Below are 14,310 nucleotides of genomic sequence, written 5' to 3'. Positions count from 1 at the left end.
ACCTTTCGGCATCTCGGAGCGGCCGGAGAGCGGCTCCGCGGGCGGCGCAGGTGAAGGCGAACAGAGGCGCTCTGTGCTCCCCGGGCCTCGCAGGTGCTCGGGGAACTCGGCCGCCCCCGCCGCATCCATCACCTTTTGGCCGCCTCTAATGAGCCATTCATCCCTTTTTGGGCAGGGAGAATGGGAGCTGCGCCCGGCGCGGCCCCGGCTGCCTCCCCCCGGTTTGTTCCCTTTCAGCCGCGCTCTTCCTGCCGCTTTCTGCCCCCTCAATGGGCGAGGAGCGCAACCGGATGGTTGGAAGGAGCGCTGGGAAATGACTTCAGAGCCACCTTTGTTCCTCGCCCCGTTCCCCTGGCCGCTCTTGGCCGTGGGTCGCTATGAAAGGAGGCGCTGGCAGCAGCGGGGCCGCCCCGGCAGCGCCGAGCCCGGCCGGGAGCGCTCCCGGCTCTTTTGGGATCTCTCCCGTCCCTTTGGGATCTCTCCCGTCCCTTTGGGATCTCTCCCTTCCCTTTTGGGATCTCTCCCATCCCTTTGGGATCTCTCCCGTCCCTTTGGGATCTCTCCCGTCCCTTTGGGATCTCTCCCGTCCCTTTGGGAGCGCTCCCGGCTCTTTTGGGATCTCTCCCGTCCCTTTGGGAGCGCTCCCTTCCCTTTTGGGATCTCTCCCGTCCCTTTGGGATCTCTCCCATCCCTTTGGGATCTCTCCCGTCTCTTTTGGGAGCGCTTCCTTCCCTTTTGGGATCTCTCCCTTCCCCTTTGGGGATCTCTCCCATCCCTTTGGGATCTCTCCCGTCCCTTTGGGATCTCTCCCATCCCTTTGGGATCTCTCCCTTCCCTTTTGGGATCTCTCCCGTCCCTTTGGGATCTCTCCCTTCCCCTTTGGGATCTCTCCCTTCCCTTTTGGGATCTCTCCCATCCCTTTGGGGTCTCTCCCGTCCCTTTGGGATCTCTCCCGTCCCTTTGGGATCTCTCCCGTCCCTTTGGGATCTCTCCCGTCCCTTTTGGGATCTCTCCCTTCCCCTTTGGGATCTCTCCCGTCCCTTTGGGATCTCTCCTGTCCCTTTTGGGATCTCTCCCTTCCCCTTTGGGATCTCTCCCGTCCCTTTTGGGATCTCTCCCATCCCTTTGGGATCTCTCCTGTCCCTTTTGGGATCTCTCCCTTCCCCTTTGGGATCTCTCCCTTCCCTTTTGGGATCTCTCCCATCCCTTTGGGATCTCTCCCTTCCCCTTTGGGATCTCTCCCGTCCCTTTGGGATCTCTCCCATCCCTTTGGGATCTCTCCCGTCCCTTTGGGATCTCTCCTGTCCCTTTTGGGATCTCTCCCTTCCCCTTTGGGATCTCTCCCTTCCCTTTTGGGATCTCTCCCATCCCTTTGGGATCTCTCCCTTCCCCTTTGGGATCTCTCCCTTCCCTTTTGGGATCTCTCCCTTCCCCTTTGGGATCTCTCCCTTCCCCTTTGGGATCTCTCCCTTCCCTTTTGGGATCTCTCCCATCCCTTTGGGATCTCTCCCGTCCCTTTGGAGCGGGGAAGCCGAGGCTCTCGGAGGGTTTTGTGCGCCAGGCTCGGGGATTTCCCAGCTCCATGGCTCGGCTCGGCTGCCGAAAGGCTTGAAATGATTTTGCGCTGATGTTCTATGGTGTGCCACTGTTCAAGCGAGCGTTTGACTGCTCATTTCAGGGCGTTTGACACAAAGAAAAGCGCTGTAACTTCTGTGTCCTTGTCGATTTTCAGTGAGTCAAACCTGCGCTAGCTGCGTCGTGCATTGAGCTGGGTGGGGTAACAGAGTCCAGCCAGCTGCTGCCAGGGGAGACACTTGCACTCCAGTTATTCTGGTGAGTTTTTAATTGAAGCTCCTGACGTCTGCCGCAAAATATAAATGTTCACTCCACAGAATTATTTGCAGGTGGCATTCCAGGTTGCTTTTGGAGCGGCTGCACAGAAGCAATAACCGAGTTTGAGTTTGGAACGACTCAATCCAGCCTTTGCCCAGCCCCCGGGCCTGCAGGTGGAAAATGGATTATTGATATGAAAACGGGGAAAAAAGAGAGTCCACCACAAGCACCACACACAGCACCCTCGAAAAACCCTACCGAGCCAGCTCAGGGCTGTCCCTCCCTGCTGAATTCCCACCTGCTCCCCACAGGCACCAGGGATTTGGGCTCGGCTGGATGGGGGTGCTTGGGGGGCCCTGGTGAGCAGGAGGAGCGGCCGGGGGACCCCGAGTCCCTTCGGCAGAGCCGGGAGCGAGCGCCGAGCAGCGGGGACGTCCCTGGGGGAGGCAGGAGGCCGGGCTGGGGCGGGAGCGGAGCTTTGGGAGCCCCCAGGAAGCCCCGGGCAGAGCTGGGTCCCGGCCAGGGGCCGCCGGTGCCGCTCGGTGCCGCTCGGTGCCGGTGCCGCTCTCCCCTCTCCCCACACCCCATTTCCCGGTTCTCCCCAGTTTTCTCCCTCCTGCTCTCTCTGCCCGGGGGCCGATGCCATCACCCGGCACGGCCGCCTCTCCCGCTGCCACCGGGAAGGTGCCCGGCACACAAAGGCCCGGCCGCGGTGCCAAGTCTGCGCCGGCAGCGGCGGCTCGGTGCCACGGGCGCGCCGTGCCAGGGGCTCTGCCTGTCGGGAGGAGACCCCGCTCCTTTGCAAGGCTTTCGCTGCCTTTCTTTCACTCATTGTGTCTTTTCCTCTCGGAGAGCTGAGAAATAAAAAGAAAGGGAAGGGATAGTGGCCACCAGGATTGAACTCTTGCAACAATAACTAAAACCTTTTGAGGTTTAATGTATTTTTTTTTTCTCCTCCAGGGATGGAAAAATATCCTCCCAGGAGGGAAAAAACCCACAAAACAATCAAACCCCTGCAGTGCAGCAGGAGTTGGGCCTCAATGGTCTGTGGGTCCCTTCCAGCTCAGGATTTTCTGTGACTCTGTGAAGTCTAAGCAGTCATTTACAGCTTTGAGCCTGCTGCATTTCATTGAGCAGGAGAATCGCAGAATCCTCCAAGTTGGAAGAGATCTTTAAGCTCTACAAGACCAACTGTCAGCCCAGCATTTCCGCTGTGAAATGCTGTGGATTTTACTCCCGTGATTCCCTTGGAGAAGGAAAATTCGTGCGTGAGTGGCCAGAGCTCCTGTCCCACAGCAGGAGACCCCAGCCCTGCCTGGGACCCTCGGGGTGCTGGTGCTGGAGAAGAGGCTGTGAACAGAGAAACAGGAATAGAGGATCAGGAAAAACTCAAATCTTCATCTTCTTCCTGGCTTCACTTCGGACAAGAAGGAAAAAGTCCCATCTCACCACGGGTCCTGGCGCCACTTCTGATCAGGGGCTCCCAAAGGGAAGCCTTGGCTCCCTACAAAATCCTCTTGCGTAGTTTAAAAGTTTAAACTTTACGTTAAAACTATAAACTTTAACTTTTATACTATGTGATATTCCACACTTTTATTTAAATGATATAATTTTATGATTTAATTTTATGATTTAATTTTGGAAGGTTGTTTTACGGTTTCAGGTCAAATGTAGTGGTTTTTGGGGGGTTAGTGCCTGTCAGCACAGAAAGTCTAAAATTCTCAGGAACAAGGGTTCCAACACTCGCCCATCCCAATCCCCTCTTTTCCTCTCCAAGGGAGGTTTGTCCGTGTGATGGACGCTGCTTCCACGGGCACTTTGTTCCTGGGGCAGTGGAAGGTGCCTGCCCATGGCAGGGTGGCACTGGATGGGCTTTGAGGTCCTCCCCAACCCAACCCAGCCCAACCCAACCCAACCCAACCCAACCCAGCCCAACCCAACACAACCCAACACAACCCAACCCAACCCAACCCAGCCCAATCCAACCCAACCCAATCTAACCAACCCAACCTAACCCAACCCAGCCCACACAGTCAAATCCCACCCAGCCCAACCCAATCTAACCAACCCAACCCAGCCCAATCCAACCCAGCCCAACCCAATCTAACCAACCCAACCCAGCCCAATCCAACCCCACCCAACCCAACCCAAACCAATCCAACCCAACCCAACCCAACCCAACCCAACCCAACCCAATCCAGCCCAACCCAATCCAATCCAATCCAATCCAATCCAACCCAGCCCAACCCAACCCAGCCCAATCCAACCCAACCCAACCCAGCCCAACACAACCCAACCCAACCCAACCCAACCCAACCCAACCCAGCCCAATCCAACCCAATCTAACCAACCCAACCAAACCCCACCCAGCCCAACCCCACCCAGCCCAACCCAACCCAACCCAACCCAACCCAACCCAGCCCAACCCAACCCAGCCCAACCCAACCCAACCCAACCCAACCCAAACCAATCCAACCCAACCCAACCCAATCCAATCCAGCCCAATCCAATCCAATCCAATCCAATCCAATCCAACCCAACCCAACCCAGCACAACCCAGCCCAATACAACCCAACCCAACACAAACCAACCAACCCAACCCAGCCCAGCCCAACCCAATCCAACCCATCCCACGATTCAAGGAGAAAGGCCATCCTTGGACACTTCTTTCCCAGCAGCTTTCCCATCTGAGTCCCCTCGTGTTTTCCCTCACCTGCACTGGGTTTTTCCTCTGTGCTGAGGTCCTGCAGAGGTTTTGTGAGGAGCCCCAGGAGAACGGGGAGTGTGTCCCAGTTTGCAAACCAAGCTCTGGAAGCTCAAACCCCTGGAGTGGGAGGTTTGTGCTGCCTCTGCCTCTTTTTTCTTCATGGATCTGGGCACTCCAACCAGCAGGAAAACGGCAGAAGGTGCTTCCAGTTCAGTGTTGTAGAGCACAAGGGATTTTGGCAGAGGGGAAGGGCTGCTGGGGGGTCCCTGACACTCCCTCACCCGCGGTGTTCGGGGATTCACGCTCTGCCCCCAGCTGTGCGGGAAGCACGGCTGCTCCCCAGCAGGGTTCTGTGTGTTCTGAGCCCACACACGGCTGGCACGTCCTCCTGAACTCCAGGAGAGTCCTGCAGGTTCTCTCCTGCATTTCCCTCTGGGAACCCCTGCACAAGGTGTGGGAATGGTGCTGAAACAGGGAGAGCCCCGAGTGCACCCCCTGACCCCCAAGAGGAGAGGAGGCCCTGCAGCCAGGAGGGACATCCCTGTCCTGGGGACACCAGGCCCACCATCACTGCCTGGAGGGAAGGGATTGTCCCACTCTGCTCTGGGCTGGGACAGCCTCAGCCCCAGCGCTGGGGACAGTTCTGGCTGTCTCAATAAAAGGTCAGAAGCTGTTGGAAAGTGCCCAGAGGTGGGGAAGGTCCGGAGGGACCCCCGAGGTCCCTGGGGCAGCTCAGCCTGGAGCAGCCTGAGGTCAGAGCTCCCCGGGGCTGCAGGGACAGCTCCGATCTCTGCTCTGGGCCAGGGACAGCACCAGGGAGCGCCTGGGGCTGGGCCAGGCCAGCTCAGGCTGCAATCAGGGAAAGGCTCTTCCCCAGAGGTGCTGGCACTGCCCAGGGAATGGGCACGGCCCCGAGGCTGCCAGAGCTGCAGGAGCCTTTGGGCAGTGCTGCCAGGGATGCCCAGGGTGGGGTTGGTGGGTCTGGGCAGGGCAGGGTGGCACTGGCTGTCCCTGGCCCAGAGCAGAGATCGGAGCTTTCCCTGCAGCCCTGGGGAGCTCTGACCTCAGGCTGCTCCAGCTGGACATTCCAGGTGTCCTAATCCACCCTTTCTCCTCCTCCTCCTCCTCCTCCTTTTGTCAGCGCCTTGGCAGCCGTAAAGGTATAATATTTAATAATTAGCTAATAAATATTAACTTCGGCTGCCCAAGGTGCCCTGCCCTGGCGCTGCCAGCTGGGAGAGGACATCCCATCGCTGCCTTGGCAGGGAGAGCGCTGGGATCGCCCAGCCCACGGCTGCCGGGGCACGGCAGAGGACGAGCCGGGCGCTGCTCTGCATTTGAATCCGCGAGCACAAATGGGGACGGGAGCAGAGCAAGGCCCATCCTCGGGAAGGGCCTGGAGAGCAAAAATTCCACCCGCTGGCCCCGCGGCCGCGCTGGAACGGGAGCAGTGACTTTGTCCCGGGCGCTGAATGGAGCTGCCAGGCTGCTCCAGATGGTCATTGTGCCACTTGGGTGGTGGCAGGATGCGAGATGCAGGTTGGGCAGCTTGAGCAGCTCCCGGGGAAGCCCTGCCAAGCATTCAGCGCCGGGCTGGCAGGACGTGGGCAGCGCCCGGAGAATAAAATAAAGGGCTTGCAGCGGGCATGGGCTCGGAATTCCAAATGTGAGGCGGCTCCTGCCAGGAACGGCTTCGCAGAGAATTCTACAAGCGCTAATGGGTCTGCTGTGATTAGGAAATAGTTGGATTTTGATTGTGGTGGTGTCAGCGATAACATCTGTAGCGTGCCACCTTTCCCACGAGACCGAAAATGGAATAAAAGTGTTTAAAATGCCTCTCGGCTGCCCCACCGGTGGGTCAGAAAAGCCAGCGATGCTCAGAGCCCAGCCGGGGAAACCTCCCTGCTCCTGCTCAGGTGATGCCCAGCTGCGGCTGGCACAGGTCCCCACTGCAAATCCCGGGGGGGGTTTTAGGAAAACCCTGCAAACCTCGGGCAGTAACGATGGCAGCAGGATGGAATTGCTGCATGCTCTGCCTGCAGGGATTTCCAAGTCCCTTGAAAGCTGGCACGGATTTGTTCCTGGTTTTTCACAGCAGGATTTCGAGGAGACACCCAGAATTTCTGGGGTCTGGGTTTGGGAGTGTCAGCAGCCCCCTGTCATAGCCAAGAACAAATCCAAAGCTGGGTGGCCTGGGAGAAGTTCAAAACTTAGACTGGTCTTGAAATACAGGAGGGATAAATACGCTTAATTTTTAATTTATTTGTAACTGTTACTTCCAGTTTTCTGCTGGGGTCACACTTGGTTGGCCAGCAGCTTTGGAGCCACTTTTTCTGGTTGTTTCCAAAGCAAATCTCTGATTTCTGCCTGTTTTTTCCCCAGCCAGCAGCACCCACCCTGCTGACATCTAACCTGAGTTCTAAGGAAAGATGAAAATCCAGCTCCAGAGCTCAGCCAGACTTCCCCAGGCTCGCCCCAACGCTTTGTCTGACCCAAAGCAATGGGAATAAGTTTAAGGCTGTGGCAGAGTCCAGAGGAAATCCCCATAAAGTCAGATCATTATCTGGATGGGTGGGTAACTTAATCAGATTATTGATTTATTAAACACCATTCAGCTTCTGGGGGAGCTCTGAAGGTTTTGTTGCAACACAAATCGCTGCTCAGACAAACGCAGCAGATTTCTTTCCTGCTCCTTAATTAAAGCATTAATCTCATTCCCTACCAGTTTTCCTTGGAGTGGCCCTTGGAAACCACCAGGACAAAATCCTTTTGCTCTCACGGAGCCTCCAGCCCCAAGATCAGAGAGTGCAGCAGGACAGGGGCAGCTCATAAATTAAAGTGACTTTTGTCCAGGCCAGTGTGAGGCCAGGTAGCAGCGTTAATTAATTAATTAAAATGCCTCACAGGAGCCACAGACCTCCTCACAAAAAGGCTGAAACAGGCTAAAAAGAAAAAAGGATCTGTGCAGAATTTTAGGGGTGCTGCTTTGGAGGGGAATGTTGGGAATCACAGCTTTGGGAGCAGCACCTACATTAAAAAAAAAAAAAAAAAGAACCTCTTCTGTCCGTTTCTGGTGCTGGCAGGAACTGGTGGCTCACGGTGGCTTTGTCCTTCCCAGGAGTGGCTGATAAATCCCAAAGGTTCTGCTGGGATCCATCCACACCCGGAGCCTCCCAAATGGACAACAAAACGGGAGGGAAAAAGTACCCAGAGCAAAGAAAGGGTTTGGTTCTGAACTGAAGGGCTGTGGGGAAGGAGAAAGGAAGGAAATCCAAATATGAGCTCAGATCATCTTCTACTCCTCAGGAGTTTTGGATTTAAACCCCCCTTATATCGAGCTGGCATTTACTGGATTTTTTTAGTAGCACTTCCAGAAATAACTGGTTCTAAAAGGGTTTAAAATCAGATTTTTCACATTAGAATGCTCAGAGCTTGGTGGAACTGTTCGATAGCAGCTGGGCTCTGGCTCTCTGGGCTCAGAGGGAGCTTTTCAAGTGTTAAAATCCTTCTCTTTCCTTCCAGCACACCTCAAACAAATTCCAGAACGTTGTCCCTGCTCAGCTCCAGGGGCAACGTCTGCAGCAAACTCCTCCAGGTGGGACATTCCCCACCCAGTGCCACCCCTGCCATGGGGACACCTCCCACTGTCCCAGGCTGCTCCAGCCCCAGTGTCCAGCCTGGCCTTGGGCACTGCCAGGGATCCAGGGGCAGCCACAGCTGCTCTGGGCACCTGTGCCAAGCCCGGCCATTCCTTGGCAGCATTTTCCCTTAATCCATTCCAGGCCAGGTTGGGTGGGGCTGGGAGCAGCCTGGCATTGTGGAAGGTGTCCCTGCCCATGGGACAAAGTCATCGTTAAGGTCCCTCCCCACCCAACACAGTCTGGGATTCAGTGATTTAAATCCACGTTGGTTAGGAGGTAACATCTGTGGGGATGTATTATGGGGTTTTGGGCTTCAAATACCTGTGGAATTAAAAAAAAAATAACAACGGGCTGCCCAGGGAGCTTTGCAGTGCCCATCCCTGCAGGTGTCCCCTGGAGGTGGCACTGAGTGCTCTGGGCTGGGGACAAGGTGGGCATGGGGCCCAGCTGGGACTCCCTGGGCTGGGAGGGCTTTGCCAGCCCCAGGGATTTGGGATTCTGTGGATGACACTCCTGCAGTCCCATGGAATTGCAGCCCCTGCTCTGCAGCTGTGCAAGCTCTTGCAACACAGGTGACAAGCACCGTTTATTTGTACTTTTTGAGGCATAATTTTATTTATTTTCTGTGATTAGAAACATCTGGGTCTGTCTAAATGCAGGATTTTGGTAAAGGAAAGGGACCCAAACTGTTGGTGTTTGTCCCCTGCAGAATCTGAGTGTCCCTTCCAATCCCCTCCCTGCAGGAATCTGCCCTGAGTTGGGTTTTTTTTATTTTATCTGGGAAAATGTAAAAATGACAGCCTGAGGCCCCATGGGCACAATTTGGTCAGTGGGAATTAGGCCTCTCTTCTGGGAAGGAAAAAGAAATAGGAAAAAAAGGAATCCCAAAACCCAGCTCTATCAATTGATTACACTTGAGGAAATAAATCTGCATGGGCTCCCAGACTGAAGAAAAGTAAAGACATCTCCCAGCTCCTCGTTCTTTTTCCAAAGAAATTCCCTGCCTAACATATGTAGGATCAATGCAACAACACGATGGCAATAATTACGAGGGCGGTAATGAAATTGGAAGGAGAGAGACAGCAGGCAGAAGAGCTGGAAACAAACTATTCGCCCTTATTTAGCCTGGTTTGGGTTTGGGTTGTGGTTTTTTTTTATGTCAGGGTTTGTTGGTTTTTTTTTTTTTTTGAGTGGCAAAGTAACCCCACTTGTCAATCAGCTACCTCGCAGCTCTAATGGATTCTGGTGTTTAGGGGGTCAGCCCCGAATTTCATTGAACATCTTACAATACGCCCACATGGCCAGAAAATGTGGCCAGCTTGATAGGGTTCACTGAGCCAAAGGAGTGGGACCAAAACAGGGCATTAATGTATAGGGGAAGAATGGCTGCAATCAGTTCCCTTGTGAATTGGACAGAGAACTTGGAGCTGAGGCAATTATCAGCCATCGGGGATTAATAGGGAAGTGTGAATGCCAAGCTGTATATGTTAGGGGCAGAATATGTTGCCTATAGAAAACAACAAAGAGCGTTTCTTACTATTAAGTGAGATTAAACGTAATGGCCTGATTTAATCACAAAGGCAGAATTAAATTCAGATGGCAACTTCAAAGTGGACACATGCACAGAGCCCACTGCATACATTTACATATAGCTGGCATAGCTTGGCTCGCAGCACAATGGGAGAAACTTTCTTTGGCCACTTAAACAATTTTCTATTCTTGCCTTTTTGTGAGCACTCACTGTATTTAGCCCGAAATTGCTGTTGGTTAATAAGATGGAGCTAAGAGTTATATTTATTCATGGAAGCCGTACTTTTTCATTCTTTTAAGGAAAAAAAAAAAAAGAAATTCCACCAAAAAAAAAAAAATCACAACAAAACAAAACAAAACAAAACAAAAAAATCCCAACACACCAGGGCCACGGCAAAGGGTCAGGGAGAACAGCCAGGCTGGGGTCCCAGAGAGAAGCTGGGCTGGGCTGGGCTGGGCTGGGCTGCCCAGGGAGGTGGCACAGCTCAATGTCCCTGACCTCCCTGTCCCCTCTCCCGGGGCCCAGGGTCCCTCTGTCCTGCCACATCCCGGTGGGGCCACCAGGCCCCATTTCCCCATCCCCTCCATCTCCAGGAAATCCAAAAGATGAGCTCAGATTCCAGGAGTGGGTCCTGGAAGAGGAGCAGGGCCAGTGCCAGGCCTGCTTGGCTCCTTTTGGTCCTTTTTGGTTCTGCTGGGCCTGCCCCACCTGTGGGAGCCACCACGGAGCCCTCGGAGAGCAGCAGGTCCTGCTGAGCTTGTCACCTCAGCCTGGGGTGACAGTCCCAGTGTGGCTGGGCTGGGGAGCACAGGGCAGCACAACCCCATTCCCATTCCCATTCCCATTCCCATTCCCATTCCCATTCCCATTCCCATTCCCATTCCCATTCCCATTCCCATTCCCATCCCCATCCCCATTCCCATTCCCATCCCCATTCCCATCCCCATTCCCATTCCCATTCCCATTCCCATTCCCATTCCCATCCCATTCCCATTCCCACATATTCCACAGGCTGGGCTGCAGAGAGCCCAGGGGAGGCTCCAGGATGAGCAGAGGGATGGAGCAGCTCTGCTGGCAGGAAAGGCTGGCACAGCTGGGATTGTTCACCTGCACAGGAGAAGCTTTGGGCTGAGCTCAGGGTGGCCTGGCAGGGCCTGGAGGAGCCCCAGGAAAGCTGGAGAGAGACAATTTCCAGGGCATGGAGGGACAGGAGCCAGGGAATGGCTCCCACTGCCAGAGGGCAGGGCTGGGTGGGAGATTGGGAATTGGGAATTTTTCCCTGGCAGGGTGGGCAGGACTGGGATGGAATTCCCAGATTCCCCTGGATCCCTGGCAGTGCCCAAGGCCAGGTTGGACACTGGGGCTGGAGCAGCCTGGGGCAGTGGGAGGTGTCCCTGCCATGGCAGGGGTGGCACTGGGTGGGATTTAGGGTCACTCCCAAGCCCAACCATTCCATGATTCCCTGTGGAAAGCCCACTCAGCCTTGGAACCTGGCTGGGAGCTTTCCTGGGCACACAGAACTCCCCTCAAGGGCTGGCACAGCAGCGGTGCAGCAGTGCCTGGCACGTGGAGAACGTGGGAATAAGAGACTGGAATGGAACAGCTCCTCAGAGCTGGGTGACATTCCCATCCTCTGGACAGAGACACAGCTCTGTCTGTCAGGATTGCACAGAGAGAGGAAGAGGAAACAATCCTTATCTCTGCTCCTTGGTTTTGCCCATGTGGAATGTGGTTGGAGATCGTTCACCTGCAGGGATGGCTGGGCTGGATCCTGGTGAAGCTGTTTGGGGTCAGTGACCAATGGATCCAGCTGTGGCTCGGGCTCTCAGCAGCTGGATTGGATTCTGGGGAAGCTGTTTGGGGTCAGTGACCAATGGATCCAGCTGTGGCTCGGGCTCTCAGCAGCTGGATTGGATTCTGGGGAAGCTGTTTGGGGTCAGTGACCAATGGATCCAGCTGTGGCTCGGGCTCCCAGCAGAGAGTTTGAGATAGGTAAGTAAGAAGTGAGTATGTAGAGTAGTACAGCATCTCTTTAAATTGTATTATTACTGCAATGTAATATAGTTTTAATAAAGCAATCCTTCAGCCTCCTGATCTGGAGCAGACATCAGCATTTCTCCCCTGAGCTGGGGATCACTGCATTTTTACAACAGAGCTGGGTGGCATTGGCAGAGCCTCAACAGCACCCTCAGCAGAAAGAATTTGGAGGAAAAGGATCAGGAGCCACAGAGCCAACTGAGAGCAACCATTCAAGTCCCGATCCTAAAGCTCCAAGGCTCCAGGTCAGCCCAAGGCAGCTCACAGGGAGAGGAGCAGCAGCTCCTTGTGCAGCTCCAACCCACCTCACCTGGGGGATCTTTAGGAATGCACGTTGAAGTGGAAAAGCTCCCCTCAGGAAGGCTCAGGAAAGGAATTCTGCTAGGAATTCTGCTCACAGCACAGAGCCTGGAGTTCAGCTCCCTCCCAGAAATGCTGCGGTGGATCCCCGTGCTCTGCTCACTCACTGACCCTTGGGCTGCCTTCCCCGGGGATGGAAAATGGGCAGATTTCTTCTCAGGGAGGATTTTCTCGTGGAAAGGGTGCTCAGGCCCTGGCAGGGGCTGCCCAGGGAGCTTTGCAGTGCCCATCCCTGCAGGTGTCCCCTGAAGGTGGCACTGAGTGCTCTGGGCTGGGGACAAGGTGGGCATGGGGCCCAGCTGGGACTCCCTGGGCTGGGAGGGCTTTTCCAGCCCCAGGGATTTGGGATTGTGTGACCAGAGAGAGCAGAGGAGAAGCTCTGCTCCAGCAGTTCCCAGCAGAACCTTGACGGGCAAGGAGCCAACAGCCAGCCATGGTCAGCCCCAGGGTGGCTCCTTCACTCTCCTCCCTAGCCCCCGAGGAGCTGCCTGAGCCCCGCTCTGTGCCCTTGGCTGCTTCCCTTGTCCCAGGGCACCCCAATCCCTTCTCCTGAGTGCTGCCACCCCCGGAGCCCCTGGATCAAACCCACCTGAGATCTGAGCCTGAGCTGACCAAACCCCCTCTGATTCCTCAAGTGCTGCAGCTCCGGAGGGTTTTACAGGGTCTGTTTGATTTCCTCCTGGGAACAGCAGGAAAGGCAGCAGAGCCTTAAAACAAACCCTGTGGAAGCGGGGGACCTGAAATCCCCTCTCCTGCTCCCATCTGCCTTCCAGCTCCAATCTGCCGAGGGAATCTCAGGAGGGAGGAGCGGAGCCCGCAGCTCTGGCTGGCAGGGGAGCACCGACTTTCCCCTTTGCTCCGCCAGTCAGTGAAGTACCCAGGTGGTGACACTCGTGGAGGAGGTTTGGAAGATGCCCACGAGTTTCTGGCAGAGCCCTTGGGACGGGAGCTTTGCCCTTGGAGGAGGGGAACGCTCCCAGCCCGGCGGCACTGCCGGGAGTCAGCTCTCCCTCCTCACCCCCGAACCCCGGTGGGACACGGCCCGAATCCTCCCGGCGCCACCAGAGGATGGCCAACCTGGGACAAAAGGCTGGGGACCTGCGGTGGCAGGTCACTCACAGGCACAGGACGTGTCCCGCTGCCCTCCCTGAAGAGGGGCCCGCTGAGCAGGGACGAGCATGGGACAAGGTCTTAACCCGGCACATGAGACACCCCGAGAGCTGGTGAGACACCCCAAGTGTCAGTGGGACACCCCCCGAGCTGCACAGCATCTCCTTCCTCCTGCATCTCCTTCCTCCTGCATCTCCTTCCTCCTGCATCTCCTTCCTCCCAACAGCTCCCTCCTCCTGCATCTCCATCATTCCTGAATCTCCATTATTCCTGCATCTCCTTCCTCCTGCATCTCCATCATTCCTGCATCTCCATTATTCCTGCATCTCCTTCCTCCTGCATCTCCATCATTCCTGCATCTTCTTCCTCCTGCATCTCCATCATCCCAGCAGCTCCTTCCTCCTGCATCTCCTTCCCTCCTGCATTTCCTTCCTCCCTGCATCTCCTTCCTCCTGCATCTCCTCCCTGCCCTGCATCCCTGTCCTGCACTGCACCTCCTTCCTGTATCTCCCTCCTTTCTGCATCTCTGGAGGCTCTTCCAGACACGGCGTCCCTAGCTGGAATGGCTTCACTCAGCTGAAAAGGCGCTCAAAAATATTATATTTATATCCCACAAGCAAAGAAACTTCCCACCTTTCCCAGGGGAGTCAGAGCACAGCCCTGATCCTCCGTCCCTCCTCTCCCGGAGCGGCACCGAGCAAGGGCTGGGCCTGCCCCAGGCTCTGGAACTGCCAGGAGGATCCAGCAGGGAGTTTTCTTCCTTCTTAACCAGGAATCAATGTTCTGCCAGCTCCTTAAATACTGCCAGGGGTTCAAGCAGCTCTGGATCAGGTTCCTAATCGTGCAGAGAGGGACGGTGCTGGAGCTGGGGGAGTTCATTTTCCCCAGAGGTTCCGCTCTATGACGGATGAGTTTTATTTATCACTGTCAAACAGGCCTTGAAATTATCCCAGGGACATGAATATGCAGCAGCAAGAAGGGAACGGGAATACGGGATGCAGAGAGGTGATCAAGGAAAACAACATCACTTAGAAGTTTAAAAGGGATATTTTAGCCTTCATTAAGAAATCGCTTTCAAATTATTTGAAAAC

The sequence above is a fragment of the Lonchura striata genome, chromosome 1 (assembly GCF_050655825.1).
Source record: "Lonchura striata isolate lonStrDom1 chromosome 1, ASM5065582v1, whole genome shotgun sequence".
NCBI classification, from domain to species: domain Eukaryota; kingdom Metazoa; phylum Chordata; class Aves; order Passeriformes; family Estrildidae; genus Lonchura; species Lonchura striata.
This window is presented reverse-complemented; position numbering follows the sequence as displayed.